The sequence below is a fragment of the Hyperoodon ampullatus genome (assembly GCF_949752795.1).
Source record: "Hyperoodon ampullatus genome assembly, chromosome: 4".
Classification (NCBI taxonomy): Eukaryota; Metazoa; Chordata; class Mammalia; order Artiodactyla; family Ziphiidae; genus Hyperoodon; species Hyperoodon ampullatus.
The window spans coordinates 19,166,677-19,184,129 of NC_136917.1; positions in this window are offsets into that span (position 1 = coordinate 19,166,677).

Genomic DNA, 17,453 nt, shown 5'->3' on the forward strand with positions numbered 1-17,453 from the left:
ATATGATGGTTAGTTTTATGTGTTAGCTAGGCTAGTCTAGAAACCCAGCTATTCAATTAAGCACTAATCTAGGTGCTGCTGTGAAGGCATTTTGTAGATATGGTTAACATCTGTAATCAGTTGACTTTGCATAAAGAACATTGTCCTCCATAATGTGGGTGGGCCTCATCTAAGCAGTTGAAGGCCTTAAGAGCAAAAATTGATTTGCCCAGAGAAGTTCAGCCTTTCAACACTGCAGCATCAATAGGAGTTTTCAGCCCGCTGGTCTGTCCTATAAATTTCAGGCTTGCCAGCTCCCACAATCATGTGAAAAAATTACTTAGCAAAAATAGATAGGTAGATAGAAAAATAGATAGATAGATAGGTAGATAGATAGATAGCTATAGAGATAGAGATGTATCCTATTGGTTCTGTTCTCTCAGTGAACCCTGACTAATACAAGTAGTTAACCTCTCAGCGTTTCTCTGAGGACTAGAAAAGATGTTTGTGAAGGTGCCTACTATGTGCCCAGCTCACAGTGGGCACTCAATGACTGTTATTCCCCTATGTTCCTTCTCCTATAAGCCTCAGGAAGAACAGAAGTTTGATTCGGTCAGAAAAGAAAAGAAAATCCTAGAGGGAAACATACTAAAATTCTCCCAGGGAGAGAGCTGAGGAACAGCATGGAGTGTGAACATGAAGTTTTCTGCACCTCTCAAATTCATATGATTGTGCATTTCTTTTATCATCACAAATAAATTTGCTAATTGAATCTGGAACTTAAGGTTTTCATTTAAATATTAATTTAAAAGAAACATATTAAGTCTCACTGAATTCCCTGTTCTACCATGAGGAAGCTTTCACCTTGTGATATATTCTGCAATATCTTTGCTCAGCTCATGGAACTTTTGCTATGCTCAGAAATGTCCCCCTATCTTTGCTGACTTAAGCATTGTTTCGTTTTTGCCATGCCCTGAACAGTTCAAAGTCCATATTAAAATGCCAGGGTTTTGCAACCTTTGTCAATGCTAGACTAGCAAGAATTCCCAAGCCCTCAGTTTCCTTATCAACAAAGGTGAAAAATACTACTTTAGCTTCCTTGGAAGCTCTTTCTGAAAGATGTTTATTTAAAACAATGGTAGGAACACATGTGGACACCTGCTTTTTATTCTTTAAACCTTAGCTCATTTCTTCTTCCTTCATCTGCCTTCTTTTCCTTGATTTTTCAAATTTGATTTCATTCAGCTCAAATGTCACCACTTCTGTGAAGCCCCCAGTCAGTTAGAGACAGAACTCCAACTCAAAAGAGCTTATGATTTAAAAAAAAAAAAAAAAATCTGTATGTGGGTGGATTTATTGGCTCTTATAACTGGAAGCTTAGGAGGTAGACCTAGCTTCAGGATTGGCTGAGCCCAGGGCCTGCAGTGATGTCATCTGAACTCTCTCTCTTGCCTTCTTTCAGCTTACTTTCAATTCTGCAAACAGGCAAAAAGAGCAGCCCTGGCAGCCCCTGATCCACATTCTCCCAGCTTAGCAACCCCTATAGGGTCAGAGGAGGGTGATGACTCCTCTTTTTCCCAGTGTCTACATATAAATTCAGGGCGGGATTCTGTTTGGCCGAGCTTGGGTCACATACCCATGGCAGTGGCAGGCATGAGAAGAGAAAAGTCCCATGACTGACAATCTGACCAGGATCAAATGAAGTGAGAGAGAGGAGATCCCCAAAAGAAACTGGGATGCTGGGAAGGCAAAATACACACAAGAAGAATTTTTGAAAAAGAAAGCCCCCAATTCTCCACTTGTCTATATATCACATCTATTTATAATGTCACTTTGCAGCTTATCCCATCAAGAGATAAAGAATCTGGGCTGGTCTTGTGACTTGGTTTGACCAATAGGCTAAAGCAGAAGTGAAGGCAGCCTTGAGTGCTCTCTCTCCGTAACTTTGCTGGGAAAATGAAACCTGGAACAGAGCCAAGTCAGTCTACATGTCCTAGCTGGAGACTCAGACAGTGCGAAAACCCTGCCAAGACCCACAAAGCCACCAACTGAGGAAGACTTGCAGAGCCCAGCTCTGATCAGGCGAACTGCCAGCCAACCCATAGACGCAGAAACAAAAATAACCTTTTCTTTTTTGTATACTCCTGAGGTTTTTAGTGGTTCTGCTATAGCATCACCGTGGCAACAGATAACGGATACACTTTGTACCTACCAGACCTCTCTCACATCACCATTCTGCGGGCAGAGCGGGGCATCCCTCCTGTGCTCACGCACTTACATAACCCAAAGTATGCTGTTGCAATGTTTATACTGAGTTGTAATCATCTATTGTAACTACTTGCATATATATATATATATATATATATATATATATATATATATATATATCCTTGACACTAAGCTCTTTGAGGGAGGAATTTGTTTTAAATCTTTTTGAGCCCAACACTTGGCACAGAGTGTAGTAAAGAACAGAAACCAGTTAAACGTTCCAAGGAATTCTGAGGATGAGGAGTCCCACCAAAAAACTATCTGTGAAACCTATGCTGAGTGCTCAAATCCCTAGCCAGGTTGAATTATTTTTTTTAGGTATCAGGGTCATTTGTTTTTCCTGCTCCATGAGTTGCATGTTTCTTGTTTTTTATTTGTTATCTATTGGATTGTTTCTCTTTTTTCTTATTAATTTGAAAATTTTTAATATTTTCTCCATATGTATTCTTTGCCAGATCCATGTATTGAAGATATTTCCTGCCAGTCTGTGAACTCTTTCCCTTTTATTATGCTATCATTGGTGAGCATGACTTTTTTAGTTTTAATGAGGTTTAACTTTTCAATCTTTCCTTTATATTCCATCCATTTTGTGTTTACTTAAGAATGCATCCTTAGCCTCAGTCATAAAGATACCCTCCTATATTGTCTGCTAAAAAGTTGGGAGTTTTGTTTTTCATATTTGGGTCTTTAATCTGCCTGAAGTTCAGTTTTTTATATGGTTTAAGGTAGGGGTTCAATTGCCTCAGCATCATTTAATGAATATCTAACCTTCCCGTTCACTTGGGATGCAGCTAATAGAAGGTTTCTGTATGTTCAGGGTGTGTGTCTGGTACCTCTTATTTGCCTGCACAATTTGTTGATCCCTGCACAAACACACAACCTCTCTGTGTTCATAGGATGAGTCACTCCACCCTGCTCTTTTTCTTCAAAATAGTTTTGGCTATTTCTGGCTCTTTATTTTTCATATACATTTTACAGTCACCCTGTCAAGTTATACACCAAACTCTTATACCCACTAAAGTTGACAGAATTTTGTTTGGTATTGCATTATATTTTTAGGTTAATTTGGGGAGAATTTACGATTTTAAAAATGGAATCTTCCTATCCATGAACATGATGTAATTTCACTACTTATTAAATTTCACCTGTCTTCAAGATATACCCGGAATCCAATAATTCTCACCGCCTCTCCTGTTACCAACCTGGTCCAAGCCACCGTCATCTCTCCCCTGGTTAGCCCCGGGTAGCCTCCCTACTAGCTTCTCTGCCTCCACGTCATCTCCTCTACAGCCTATTCACACAGCAGCCAGGATGATGATTCTTGTTTAGACATAAATCAGGTCATGGCCCTTGTACCACCTAAAATCGCCTTGTAGCCCCAGTGGTGCCAAATTCCACACTTTGGGAAACAATGGTTTGAATGAATGAATGAGAGGATGCTGACTCTACGTAAGACCCTGGGAATTGAGAAATGATCAAGTAAGGGGTCGGTCTCGGAGAAACCAAAATGGGAAACATGGCAGAGCCCCGCACCATGGTGAGGGTGAACTTGGGAGATCATGATGGAGCCAGAAGCAAAAGCGCGGGCACAGAGGATCGCGCCTGGACCAGGCGGAGGCTGCTTCCAGAGCGCAGCGACTGCGAGGGCGCGTCCGGGGCCTCCCGCGCGCGGCCGCCGCCCGGCCCAGCCGGGCCTCTGGGCTCCGCACGGGGACGCGCTCTGAGGGCGCGCTCCGGACGGCGGCGGCGCGCAGGGCCGCCGTGGCGGGAGAAGCGCTTCCGGTGGCGGCGGAGGCGGCGCTGAGCGGGTCCCGAGAGCGGCGCGGGCGGTGGCCGGGGGGGAGCGGTGAGTCGTGGGCCGCGGACCCGTGTGCTGTGGGTTGGAAAAGTGCAGGGAGCCTGGCGGAGGGGCGCAGGCTGGAGCGGGGGCGCGCTCCCGTGGGCCGGCTGCCGGGAGACACCGGGGCTGGGAGGTCAGAAGCCCCCTCGCCATGCCCGGGACTTCCCGGGCCAGGGGATCCCTGCACCTTGGAGACCCCTGCCATCCCAATGCCTGAGCTCCCCACCTCCAGCAGCCTGACCTCCTCTGAGCTCCCCCTGAGCCCCCGCGGTGGAGTGGGTCTCCCGGCATGGGAGGGGGCTCACCCATCCACGCCCACACGCGCCCTGCCACGCTGTCCCCGCGGCCGCGTGACGAAACACGCCGCGGGGAGGACACCCAAGATGGCTGCCGCGGGGACAGGCCACGGCGGGGACTGACGCGAGCGATTGCTAGGTGGTCCGGTGGCACCGACCCCCACGCCCCTCAAGCTCCTAGCTCCTGGCTAATCCTCCTGGCCCAGAGGGGGGGGCTCGGAGATCAGAGACCACCTGGCCCCTGCCTTAGAACTCGCAATCTAGTAGGGAAGAGAAAAGCAGGTAATGGGAACAGGAGTGATCCTGCCCGGACCTTGCATTTCCGTGCTGACCGCATGAGCTTTCCCACTTGTCACAAGTCTCTAACCTTCTCAGAATGACAATAGCCACAATGCCTAAGAGTTTGCAGGTGATAAAGGTCCATCTACTTTTACATTCCTCCAGCCCCATGAGGTACTTGGCCTTGCCTTTCTGATCCAGATGGGGAAGGAAACTGGGGCTCAGAGAGGTTGTGTAACCTGCCTAAAGTCACACAGTTGGTCATCTGTAGTCTCATCTTACATGTTACTTCCTCAGAGATGCTCTCCCTTGGCTGTGTTGTTTGATGCCCCTTCATGCACACATCCTTTGTTAGATTACCCCTGTGATTTTTCCTTAAGAGAATTTGTCACCGGTTGAAATTAACTGTTTACTTGCTTGTTTGATTCTCTGCTTGTGATCAGGGCCTCTGTTTGTCTTGCTCATCTGTCTGTTCCCTGCACCAGGGAGACCCTCACTGAATATTTGTTGAGTGCCTGAATGAAAAAGCTCAGTATGAGTGACTTCAGAGCTCGGGCATTTAACCACTCCATGGGCAACTGCCTTCTGAACCCCCATGGCATTTTGTTTTTACTTTTCTCAAAGTCATATCTCTCTTCTGCCTCATCTTCTAGATTTTTACTTGCGTGTCTCTAGCTTTTCTCTTCCTTTGCCCATCCCCAGTTTTCTGAGCTAGCTGCTTCCATGTTCCAGGCACTGTAATAGGTGCAAGGCAGGTATACAGGTAAATAAGGAGACTTTGCAGCTCTTGTGGTGCTGAACTTGCCATGTAAGAGCTGTAAGCTGAGAGGGAAATCTGGGAGGATGAGTGGAGGCTCCACCAGGAGGTTCTGGGACCTCAAGCAGCTCCTTTCTCCCCTCAGGACTGCAGTTGTCTAGTTTGCAAAAAATGATGGTGTTTGGAGAGGAGAATATATCGGTTTCTATCCAGCTCTAACATATGATTGCTTTAAATATGTATTCAAGGGTTTGCTTGAGCAGGCAAACATTTAAGTCCCATGGGCTTTCAGGAAAGGGATATCTGTGGTTGCAGTTGTCCGAGAAGAAGCTGTATAGCAAGGAGTAGATGTAATTCAGGATCAGGAAAATACTTAGAATGCTTTTAATATTCTGTAAAAGTTTTATGAAATCCCATGTGGATGAGTATAGAAAGATGTTGTCAGAGGGAGGGGACCCCTTCCCCCTCCTCACTTCCTGCAAAGGAAGCTGAGAAGACAACCAGAGCAGCAGTGACCCTTAGAGCAGATCCATCATACAACTTCTTTGCTCTCTGATGCTTTAGAATGAAATATGGCATCTACATCCTACTAAGCAAGCTGTGGTTAGATGCATTCTGTTAGAGTATAATTGTGAATAGAACCAACCTTTTGTTTGACGTTAAAGGTAAGAAATCAGCACTAAGTCATTTTTTTTAAAAGGCTGACTCTTGCCTAGACAGTGAAAAAATATTGTCAGAATACATATCAAACCTATACTTAATTATACAAAGTTCAAAGTTATTAAGTTTTTAGTTAACTGCTATTACTTTGTGAAATATTTTCATACACAGTGTATATAATCTGTTACTTGATTCTTTAAAGTAGGTGGGAAAATATTCAACTGAATATGTTCAAAATACTACAGTTTGGGAGTAGTTTATTATTTTTACAGGCTGATACCACCATCTCAAGTAAAAACTAATAGAATTTTTTTAGAAAAATGGATAAGAACTTCACTCATCATAAGAAATTGATTAAGAAACCCAAAGTTAATCTTGAGGTTCACCAGAATATGAACAATGATTGCATTGTTACCTGGGTGTTTTAAAGTTCATAGAAGAATGGGATCTGCCTTATGGATGGAGAGTGGAGGCAGGGAGTATGGTGGCAGGGAGACAGACAGAAGGCAGTCATTCCCCATGGCTTCCTGATTCTACACAGGCCCCATGTCTCCATGCAGACCTGTCCCTGGAATAGAGGAGGGTATGCAACAGAAAGCCATTGCTGAGTGGAAATGCCCTTTGAAAGAATCTACTTCTTAGCACAGGATTCAGCTTTCTGATCTATAATTTGATCTCTTGTGTGGCCATGCCCATAAGAAAGGAATGCTGTGTGTGGACGGCCAGCACAAAGCCAAAGTAGGAAATGTGCTCCTTCAATGAACGTGATTGCCCTTGCCAGACACATCACTTCTGGCCCCGCAAGGGTCAGAAGTGGGGTATAAAGTCAGGCCGAACTGCCTTCTTGGGCATGACACTTGACTTCTCTGAGTAACTCTGCAAAATAGGGGGAAATTTCTTAGAGAGCTGAAGTGAGAATTTAGCAGTCTAGTAACGCATGGAACACCCTGTGTCTGGCACACAATGGACGCTCAGCCATGTCCCCCTATAGTGACCTTGATAGGGTATATCACACCTCTCTGGCCCTAACTAAATAAACCAAGAGCGACCAGACTCTTTTTCAACTCTTTCAAATGCAGTAAACACTGCATTGTTAGTTAAAACATAACTAACAATAAGTTTCCAGCTTAATAATTTAATTATCATTGTTAATCTTTAGCCAGGGTTAAAGGTCGTTCTTACCAAGTCCCTGAGAAAGCACATTCCCTGCTAGTTTGTCTTCTGTGAAGTTTTGGAAAATTCTTCTTTTTTTCCAGTAGCTAAGCATTTTCTTGTCATGTAGCTAAAAGTTTGACATAAAGCTTATCTCAGAGAAAAATCATTTTTCTTAGGCCTCATGTTCAGGAAGCTCAGGAAGCCAAGTGCCATTCCATTCCCCACTTCACCCCCACCACCACCACCACCAACCCCACCAATACTACCAGCCACTGTGTTTCTGGGCAGGACTTGAGCCAATGAGGGCAGGAGGTTCCTTGCATAGAGAATGACATGTTAGTAATGACCCTACCTTTGTTTAGCCCTTTACACTTAATAAAGGTCAAAAAAACCCTCTTGCACACCTCAGTTTCCTAATTCTTCCAACTGTGTCAGCCAACTCTCATCTCCATCTTACAGATGAGAAAATTGAGGTTCAGAGAGGTGAGATGACTCACCCAGTGACATGCTTAGACAGGAAGAGACAGAGTCAGGACTCTAATCCAGATTGCAGTGGTTCGAGTCCAGTTCTCAATTCTGTGGGTTGTCAGGGTAGGTCCTCAGCGGACCAGGCTACAGGGCAGGGAGCCTTCCTCGACAGAACCCAGCCAGCAACCAGCCTGAGTGGCCATGGAGTCATCTAAATGTTTATATTGCCCCTGAAAGAGGATAAGAATCTTCCCTTAACTGGTAGGGCATTTGGTTGTTTATCTATAAGTTTTATATTCTTTCCCACATAGTGTTTCCCAAACTTAGCTGATCATAGGATACCCCTGGTGTATTTCTTTTTTTTTTTTTTTTTTTTTTGTGGTATGCGGGCCTCTCACTGTTGTGGCCTCTCCCATTGCGGAGCACAGGCTCCGGACGCGCAGGATCAGCGGCCATGGCTCACGGGCCCAGCCGCTCTGCGGCATGTGGGATCCTCCCGGACGGGGGCACGAACCCGTGTCCCCTGCATCGGCAGGCGGACTCTCAACCACTGCGCCACCAGGGAAGCCCCCCCTGGTGTATTTCTTAAGGATCGCCTTCCTAGGCTCCACCCCCGCTTTACTGAATCAGGATTTCCAGGAAGCTGCTTTCCAGGTCAGAACCACCTCCCCAAGGAGCAGGGATTCTGGAGCCAGTTAATAAAACGTCACAGTCTGGCAGCACCGCTTCTTTGTAACCAAATCCTTATGAGGGTTAGATGGGGTAATATAAGGAGGGCTCTTAATGATACGTGGTTATTAAACATTAGTGTTATTATTAAGCAACATCCTAATTTTGCTGATAAAGATGCAGAAACTTGGGGCAGTGGGATAATGTGTACAAGGTCACAGAGTCGTCGGTGGAGCTGTCATTGAAACTCAGGTCTGTTGCCTCCACAAGCATAAGCCCCTAACCACTACACAACACCCCTTCCCTCATCACCTCCATCGGAGGATTCCAGGTTTATAGGGCAGTTAGGGAGATGCGGCTTGGAGCCAGAAATTCAAGTTCCACTAACCAACTGGTTCAGTAAACTTGTTTGGCAGTGAAACTGATAACCGTTATCTAATTGGAGCAGACTGTTTACCAGCCATGAAGGCTTGCATGTGGTAGGAAGTGGTCCTGGGCCTCTGAGTCAGGGGGTGGTCCTCACCCTTGCATAGCTGTGCACTGACTGTGTAACATCTAACCTAAAAGGGAGACAGTATTGCCCTCCCAGAATTGGTGATGAAGGTTGTGATATAACTTAAATAATGACTTGAAAAAAGATGGAGTTAAGTACGTTTCCAGTAGGCCTATAATGTGTAATACAGTATTATGACTAGAGAATCTTTGTCATGGCACTCATTTTGGCTTTAAAAGCTTATAAATTTTGTGACTGAGTTATTGTGGATGTTAAAGCAGGTTTACTTCATTGAAATAATGGATATTTTTGAAAAGTGTGTACAGATTTGGATATGAGAACCATTCATATCACAGTCTTCAGTAAGGTTTACCCAGGTTACTAATCTGATAACTCAGTTGAAGACTGCATGGACAGAGGTGGGTGATGTCCACCCATAATAAGCTCTATATGAGAAGGGTGTCTATATGTACATTTGGGGAAATTTAGGCTGTATTCATTAGAATGTGTTTGCTTTTCTGTTTATTTACTGCATGTTGGGTCTTTCCAAATCCAGGGCCAAGCCAGTGCTGGGTATAGGAGAGGCCTTCAGTGCATATTGAATGCATATATTAATCTTGTTTATGAATGAATGAATAAAGAAAACTTGGGGAAATTCATTTTGATGAGTTTTGATGAGGCTTCATGATACTATATTTACCCAAAACCCCTTAGCCAAGAGATTGAATTTTAACAGGATTTTTTTCCCCTCTAAGAGATTATTTCTATCCCCTTTGAGGGGTTAATTAAAGTATTAATGTATATAATCTGTAAAATAATATCTTTAGGAATGACTCATTTAAATGCAATCTAATGCTATAATTATTAATGGCCCCAGATAGCTGTCATTCTTAGTTTATTGATTTTGTCTTTAGGTAACAAAGCCTTGACTTTATTTCTTAGCCTAAGTGATGTCAGTCACTACAGAAATTTTTTTTGAATCCCACTTTTTTTCTCATACAAAAAAATATTTTCATACCTTTACAATCCAAATTTTTCTTTGAAATCATTCATTTAAAAAAAAGATTCTTAAGTCAGAATTAACACCTCAGTTGGTCAAGTGTCAAAAAGCAACATTATAACTATTTAAATATACAGAGACCTCCTTTCACAGGTCGGTTCCTGTTATCGCCTCTGTTCCAGAATCTTCCAGCCTCCTTTGCTTCTCTACACCCCCTATTCCGTCATTTCTTCAGGTCATGGAAACTGAGTTTGTTGAACATCAGAAATCTACTGATATGATTATGTGTAAACCATAACATTCCACAGTTGACCATCTGCAGCTATTCAATCAGCTGGTCACTGGTTAGTAAATTTCTCCTTGGGAAGCTCTTCACTTAATCTATCTGCAGCTGTGATATTTCCACCTTTCCTGTGTCTCCTGTCTCTTCTTCTATAGCCTCCCTAAATTTCTGAAGATATTTCCACCCTTCTGCATAACTGTCAAAGCCTCAGATAGACGTGGCAGAGAGAAGATCCTCCCACTGATGTCTTCTAAGTCCATCCATGGCATCTTTCACTTGCATGGCTTGTTGTAAAGCTGATAAACTCGCACATCCTTGAACACATTGTTTGGTGTCCCGTGTAGTCTGTCCCTTGGAGGTGTGACATTTTCCCTTATCCCTGCCACCCCTGAAATTGGACGATATATACATATATGTATGTATATATACATGTATATACCTTGTTCTCTGAAACTTTCTTTTGAGCCGTTGTGGCTTCGCAATCATCCGTATGGTCCCCAGTATCATCACTAGGGCTGTACTGCAGAATGACTTACCCAGTCTACTTTGCAGAAATTCTTAGCTGAGAAGCACTTGTTCTAATCTGTCACCATATATTGTCATGAAATACTGTCAGAACTGCGTGGTCAGTGGTGCTTAAGAACTCTCTGGAAAGGTATCTGATCTTTGACCAATGTCAGCCTTGGTGAGGAGACAGAGAGGAAAGTCCAGGAGCCCCAAGTTCAGGGATGGCTGTGCTCTTCATGCATAAACCAGACAGTGGGAAAACCAAATCCATTTCTTCCCCTACCACCCCTGGGACTTTGCTTCCTTCCCACGAAGGTGCCCGCGGTGGCCTCAGCCCCACAGCCTGGCCCACTGCTCGGTACCGAGTGTATGGGGTGGATGACCCCAAAGCACAGACCCCGGCAGCCGGTGGGCGCCCTGGATGCTGCAGGTCGCCGACCAAGTGACCAGCCCACCAAGCCCTGGCGATGAGGCAGGTAGGAAGGCGATGTACCCCAGGGACCCCCGCATAGCAGCCAAGGCCATGGGGGTGCCTTGGCCCCGGAGACCGCTACTGGGTCAGGAGCCCCAGCCGTGGCCCCCTGCCTCTTGGCCGGATGTGCAGAGCTGCTCCCAGGTCCACAACTGGAGGGAGACCAGTGATCCAGGGCAGCAGCGCCTGGATGCACTGGTTTTTTAGTGCAAAATAAGAAATAGTTTTTTTGAAAACTTGACCCCTAATTATAGAAATTGGTTATTTTTTTAGAGTGGGAAAAAAGTGAAAACTGTTCCTGGGCTTGAAGGTTGGTGTGTGAAAATACTTGTCTAATTGGAACATGGCAGTCCTAGTCAGTAATTAAAATTTTATCTGGTTTGAGATCAGCTGTTTTTGTAAGAATGTTCGTATGGCATTCCTGATTAGCCTTATGGTTTTGAAATTGGTGGGGGCAGGACAGGCTCTCAAGTCTAGTTGGTATTACTTACGCCAGTATAGAGTTCTACTAAAATCCTTTTTAAATTTTTTTATTTATTTATTTTTATTGAAGTATAGTTGACTTACAATGTTGTGTTAGTTTCAGGTGTACAGTAAAGTGATTCAGATATATATATATATATATATATATATATATATATATATATATATATATATGTTCTTTTTCAGATTCTTTTCCCATATAGGTTATTACAAAAGACCAAGTATAGTTCCCTGTGCTATACACACAGGGAACTATAGGTGTAGGTCCTTGTTGTTTATTTGATATATAGTAGTGTATATATGTTACTCCCAAATTCCTAATTTATCCCTCCCCCGCCCCGCTCCTTTCCCCTTTGGTAACTGTAAGTTTGTTTTCTAAATGAACTTATTTACAAAATAAAATCCTTTTAAGTAGGGAAAAAGAGTGCTGAATTAGTAGCCTATTGCTATTTAGCATATTACCACAAGTGTACCTTAAAACAAAACAACTATGTATTAGCTTACTGTTCTGAAGTCAGAAGCCTAAAATGGTTCTGTATTGCTTCTGGAGGCTCCAAGGGAGAATCTGTTTCCCTGCTGTTTCCAGCTTCCAGAAGCTGTGCACCTGCCTTGGCTCGTGGCCCTGCATCACTCCAAGCTGTGCTTGTCCCTTGTCACATCTACTTCTCTGCCTCTCCTGCCTCCCTCTTTCTCTTATAAGGACCCTTGTGATTATCAGGCCCCCCTAAATAATCCAAGGTGGTTTCCTAGTCTCAAGAGCCTTAAGTTAATCATACCAGCAACCCCCTTTGCTGCGTAAGGTAATCTATTCAGAGTCTGTGGAGGTTGGGAGGTGGACATCTTCGGGCGGGCACGATTCTGCCTACCCCAAGTCTATACGAAGTGGATCAGTGTGAGCGTTCAGTGTTGGAGTTTTGGTGGGCTTGGCCTGTAGCCTGATGATAAGCCTGCTTCCTCCCTTGCCGGGGAGATAAGGGGGTAGCTGTGAGTCACATCTCAGAATCTTACTTTCCTCTTCTGTGAAATGTGCACAATATGCGTAAAGCACAGCGTTGTGAAAACTGACATAGACTGTTCTGCCACTGGCACATAGTAGGGGCTTGCACTCTTAGGCAAGCATCCAGCCCAGTTCCTTGTATGTAATAGCAACTCCGAAAATGTGGGGTTTCCTTTCCCCATCTACTTTTTCTTTGCCTTTTTAAGAAGCGACTTTGTACACACTACTCTATATAAAATAGATAAATAACAAGGTCCTACTGTATAGCATAGGGAACTGTATTCAATACCTTATAATAACCTATAATGGAAAAGAATCTGAAAAAGAATACAGACACACACACACACACACACACACACATACATACACACATACATACATACATAGGTATGTCTATATATATATCTGAATCACTTTGCTTTACACCAGAACCTAATGCAACATTGTAAATCAACTGTACTTCAATTAAAAACAAAAAAGAGACTTTGTGATGCCTCCACAGCATTCTTCTCACATATACTATGGAGGCACCAGAGGGTTAGCGTAGCACAGAGCTTCGTGGTGTGAGTAGAGCTGTTTTTATTTAAAGGAAAAAAAGAGGGCTTCAAAGATACCAATTCTGTGCAGACATTAATTGCTGTACTTTGGCGGGGGGGGGTGGGGTGGGAGGGGAATAGCTAAAAGAGAGTAATAGAGTAGAAAGAGTGAACTGGCTGACCAGTGCTCAGGAGTCCAGTCTGGGTTTGCATCCTCGCCCACTTCCTTCTGCCACCAGCACCAGGAGCACACCCTGGACAAGTTATTTCCCCCTCTGTGCCTCTGTTTCCTATATGATGAGAACATTGGGTGGATTATTCTTAAGATCCTCTCCAGCTCTTATGCAATAGAACATTTTTATTTTATGAAGCACCATGTTGTGAAACCAGATCATGTTTTCAACAGCTTGACCTAAAGTTTGCCCTATATTTAACAAATTGGAGATGGTTTATTATTAAGAACTACAATTCTATGAAAGCTACATTTTAATTTTTTGTTCGTGCTATTGTTATATAAAGTGTGAAGGGGAAATAGTGAGAATTATACTTTAAAAGGAAGATATATTGCTTGGTACTTAATTTTATGAGAAAAAATCAGTATCAGATATCCGCTGGGAAGCATTGCAGATTGCTCAGGCCTGGGGGAAGGCATAGGCAGCACAGAGAAAGATGCAGGGAAGGAAACAGCTCCCAGCTTCATGTAGAGTCACAGCCTGGTGCCCAGAGAGCTGGAGGTCCAGACCCAGGGCGCCTGCAGAATCACATGCCCAGCCTTATGTAAGACCTCCTAGGTCTGAATCTCTAGAAGGGGGATAGTATTTGTCTCTTTCAGAAGCTCTCCAGGTGATTTCAATGCGCTCTGTTGGTTAGGGACCACCAGTCTGTGCCGGTGGCCTTGCAGGAATAAACAGTGCCCCAGAGAGGGGGCATTTAATGTGCTGTGCATTCACTCCCTACTTGCCATCACCATTGCTAAGAAGTTTTAGAATTTGCCAAGATAACCATCTTTGCAGCGTTCCCATTCCCTAGATGGCCCTTCAGGAGTTGTATCCTCCTCTTCACTAGCCCAAGATGGGAGTAACCAACTACCAAGGTGTTCTTCCTTTTGGCCGATGGGACTACAGATAGACTTACTTCACCTGTCCTCCAGGACACCACACTCTGCTGAGTTCCTACCCACTGGTCACTCTTTCTCAGCCTCCTTTGCTATATCTTAGCCTTTCCTGACCTCTTAACATTGGAGGTCTTGGATCTCTTCTCTGTTTACGTTCACATGCCTGTTGCTGTCCCATTGCATGAGTTTCAGTCGTCTCTGCTCACAGATGAAGATCTGCAGACTAAATCTCTCCTCTGAACTCTGGACTCTTGTATGCAACTGCCTCCTGGACATCTCCACTTGGAAGTTCCCTAGGCATCACAAACTCCATCCATCCAAACCTGAACTTGCTGTTTGATCCCTGACCCCTGCTCCTCCTCCAGTCAAACATCTTAGGAGCCATGGCTTTTCTTTCTCTCACTCCCCACATCCAAGATTTCAGGAAATCCTGTTGGCTCCATCAACAAAATATCCAGAACGTCAGCACTTCTTGCCCTTCCTTGCTACCACCTGTGCCACCATCAGCCCTCTCCTTGATGCCTGCAGGAGCTTTACAATTGCTCTTCCTGTATCCACTCTTATAGCCCCACTGCATTCTCCACACAGCAGCCAGAGACATCCTTTAAAGTTGTAAGTCAGATCATTTTAGTCCTCTGATTGGAACCCACCAATGACTCCCATTTCCCTCAGGGTAAAATGCAAAGGCCTCACAGTGGCCACGAGGCGCCAAACAGTGTGATTCCAACTAAACGCCTCCCCATACCTCTCTGACCCCTCATCTCCTGTCTCCCTCCCTCTTCCTCTCTCCACACCAGTTGCATGCCTTCTTGCTGTTCTTTGAAGACACCTGCTTCAGGGTCTTTGCAATGTCTGTTCCTTCTCCCTGGAATGCTGCTCCCCTGGATACGCACATGATTCAGTTCCTCACTTCTTTTAGATCTTGCTCCATTGTTATTTTCTCAATGAGGCCTACCCCAACTTCCCTGTTTAAAAGTGCAGTCTGTCCTCATGATGCTTCCCATTGTGATTTTTCCCCAAACCATTTATTACCTACTAATATAGTGGATACTTGGCTTACCTTGTTTATTGTCTGTCTACCCTTCCATTGCCAACATCCAACATCAGCTCCACCAAGGCAGGAATTTTTGTCTTTTGTTCACTGATTTAGCCCAAGAATCTGTCACATGGTGGGTGCCCAGTCAGTGAACACTAAAGGTAGGAGCACTTTCTAGACCTTAAAGGAAAAACAAAGCTAAAAGTTGTGTCCTGGTCAGAATTTCATCTGTTCTGTATTTAATCTGTGATCTACTAGAGGGTAGGAATTATACCTTCTAGTGGTCCATTCAAAAACAGAAGTGAGTTAGACCAGATTATCTGTCTTTTCTAGTTACATGATTATATGTAGCATTTATTTGGTGACGTTTAAGTATAGAAACAAATTGTGATCTATACGCCTAAGTGTAAATTCAAATTATGACCCTTGGACGAGGCCAGTGTCCTCATATTGGGGAAAATACAGAAATTGGGGGTAAGCATTTAGGAACTTTCATAACAATATGATAGAGTTCTAGTATATCTGCTGAACCTAATAATAAAAGATGGGGGCTTTTATACGTGTCTCACTTTTATTTCATTTTTTCAAAATTTATTTTTAATATAGTTTACAAAAGTATTGGTTCATGATGGGACTGGAAATTAGAACAACCAAAGCAGGTCCTTCACCTCACATAGTTGAAGAGGCACTAATCAAATGGATGCCAGGGCTGACTTAGGAAGCTGGAGTAAAAAAAAAGGCTTGAAACCTCCTGGACCTTTATGAATCGTCTCATAGATCTTCAGATTGTCCTCTCCTATAGTGATTTTCAACTTTTTCCTTTTTTGCTTTTTCTTCCCCACCCCCCCCCAAGCATTAGAACCCTCCCTTTAAATGATCATTGCCATAAAACCCAGATGTAGAGAGCAGATGAAAGCAGACCTGCTCTAGCTGACTATAAACTCAGGGGCTCAGAACCCACCTGCTTGAATCCCCTCCACTCCCTGCAGGTCACTAACATGCCTCAGCAGAGCCCTAGGTCCCTGTACACAAGTCTGAAAACTGTTCTCCTGGATGTGAATTCGAGTTTTTGTTCTACTTTTTGTATGTTTTATAAATAATACATTTGATACATTCTTATTCAAAATTGAGACATTTCTTCATACAATGACACAGCTCTTTGAAGTGCATTATATCCTTACATCCCTGGACTTGACGTTCATGACTTAGAGGTGTCCTAATTTGAAATTTAGACACTTCTCTTATCATAGCCCAGCTGACTGAACACCAGCAGGGACAAACCTTAGTTAAACAAAGTCATGTGTATTTCAATGAGGGAGACCACACACTGGAGGAACTGGGAGTGTCTCACCAACAAAGGAAAAGATAGGTCTTTCAGAGCATCTTGGAGAATGGTGGAACTTAGGGAAGTTTAATGAAGCAATATTTTGATTGGCTCAAAGCAGGGCTGGGTGTAAAGATCTGAACTGTGAAGTAGCCCATGACCTGGAAACTACAAAGTTTCCTTGGAAACTACAGAGTTAAGAAAGACATGGAAGGGGCTTCCCTGGTGGCGCAGTGGTTAAGAATCCTCCTGCCAATGCAGGGGACACAAGTTCAAGCCCTGGTCCGGGAAGATCCCACATACTATGGAGCAACTAAGCCTGTGCACCACAACTACTGAGCCTGTGCTCTAGAGCCCGCAAGGCACAACTGCTGAGCCTGCCTGCCACAACTACTGAAGCCCATGTATGTAGAACCCGTGCTCCACAACAAAGAGAAGCCACTGCAATGAGAAGCCCACGCACCACAAGGAAGAGAAGCCCCCGCTCGCCACAACTAGAGAAAGCCCGCGTGCAGCAACGAAAACCCAACGCAGCCAAAAAAATAATAATAATAAATTAATTTTTTTAAAAAAGAAAAAGACATGGAATGTTGTGTCCAGAAACTCCCTAATCTGAAGCTCTGCATCTGGGCTGGAAATCCAGGCTCCTTTTCTGTGTCAAAGTGGGATGATTCATTCTTCCTAGTATGATTTCAAACAACAAAGTTTCTGACAGTCTGTGATTGTGGAGAACAAGGTTTCTCAATGAGATAAGAAAGCAGTGGTCACCCAAAGAAGGGGGTTGTTAGGACACCTTTTAGCTTCAGTGTGACCTTGGGAGAAATATGGTTTCCTGTC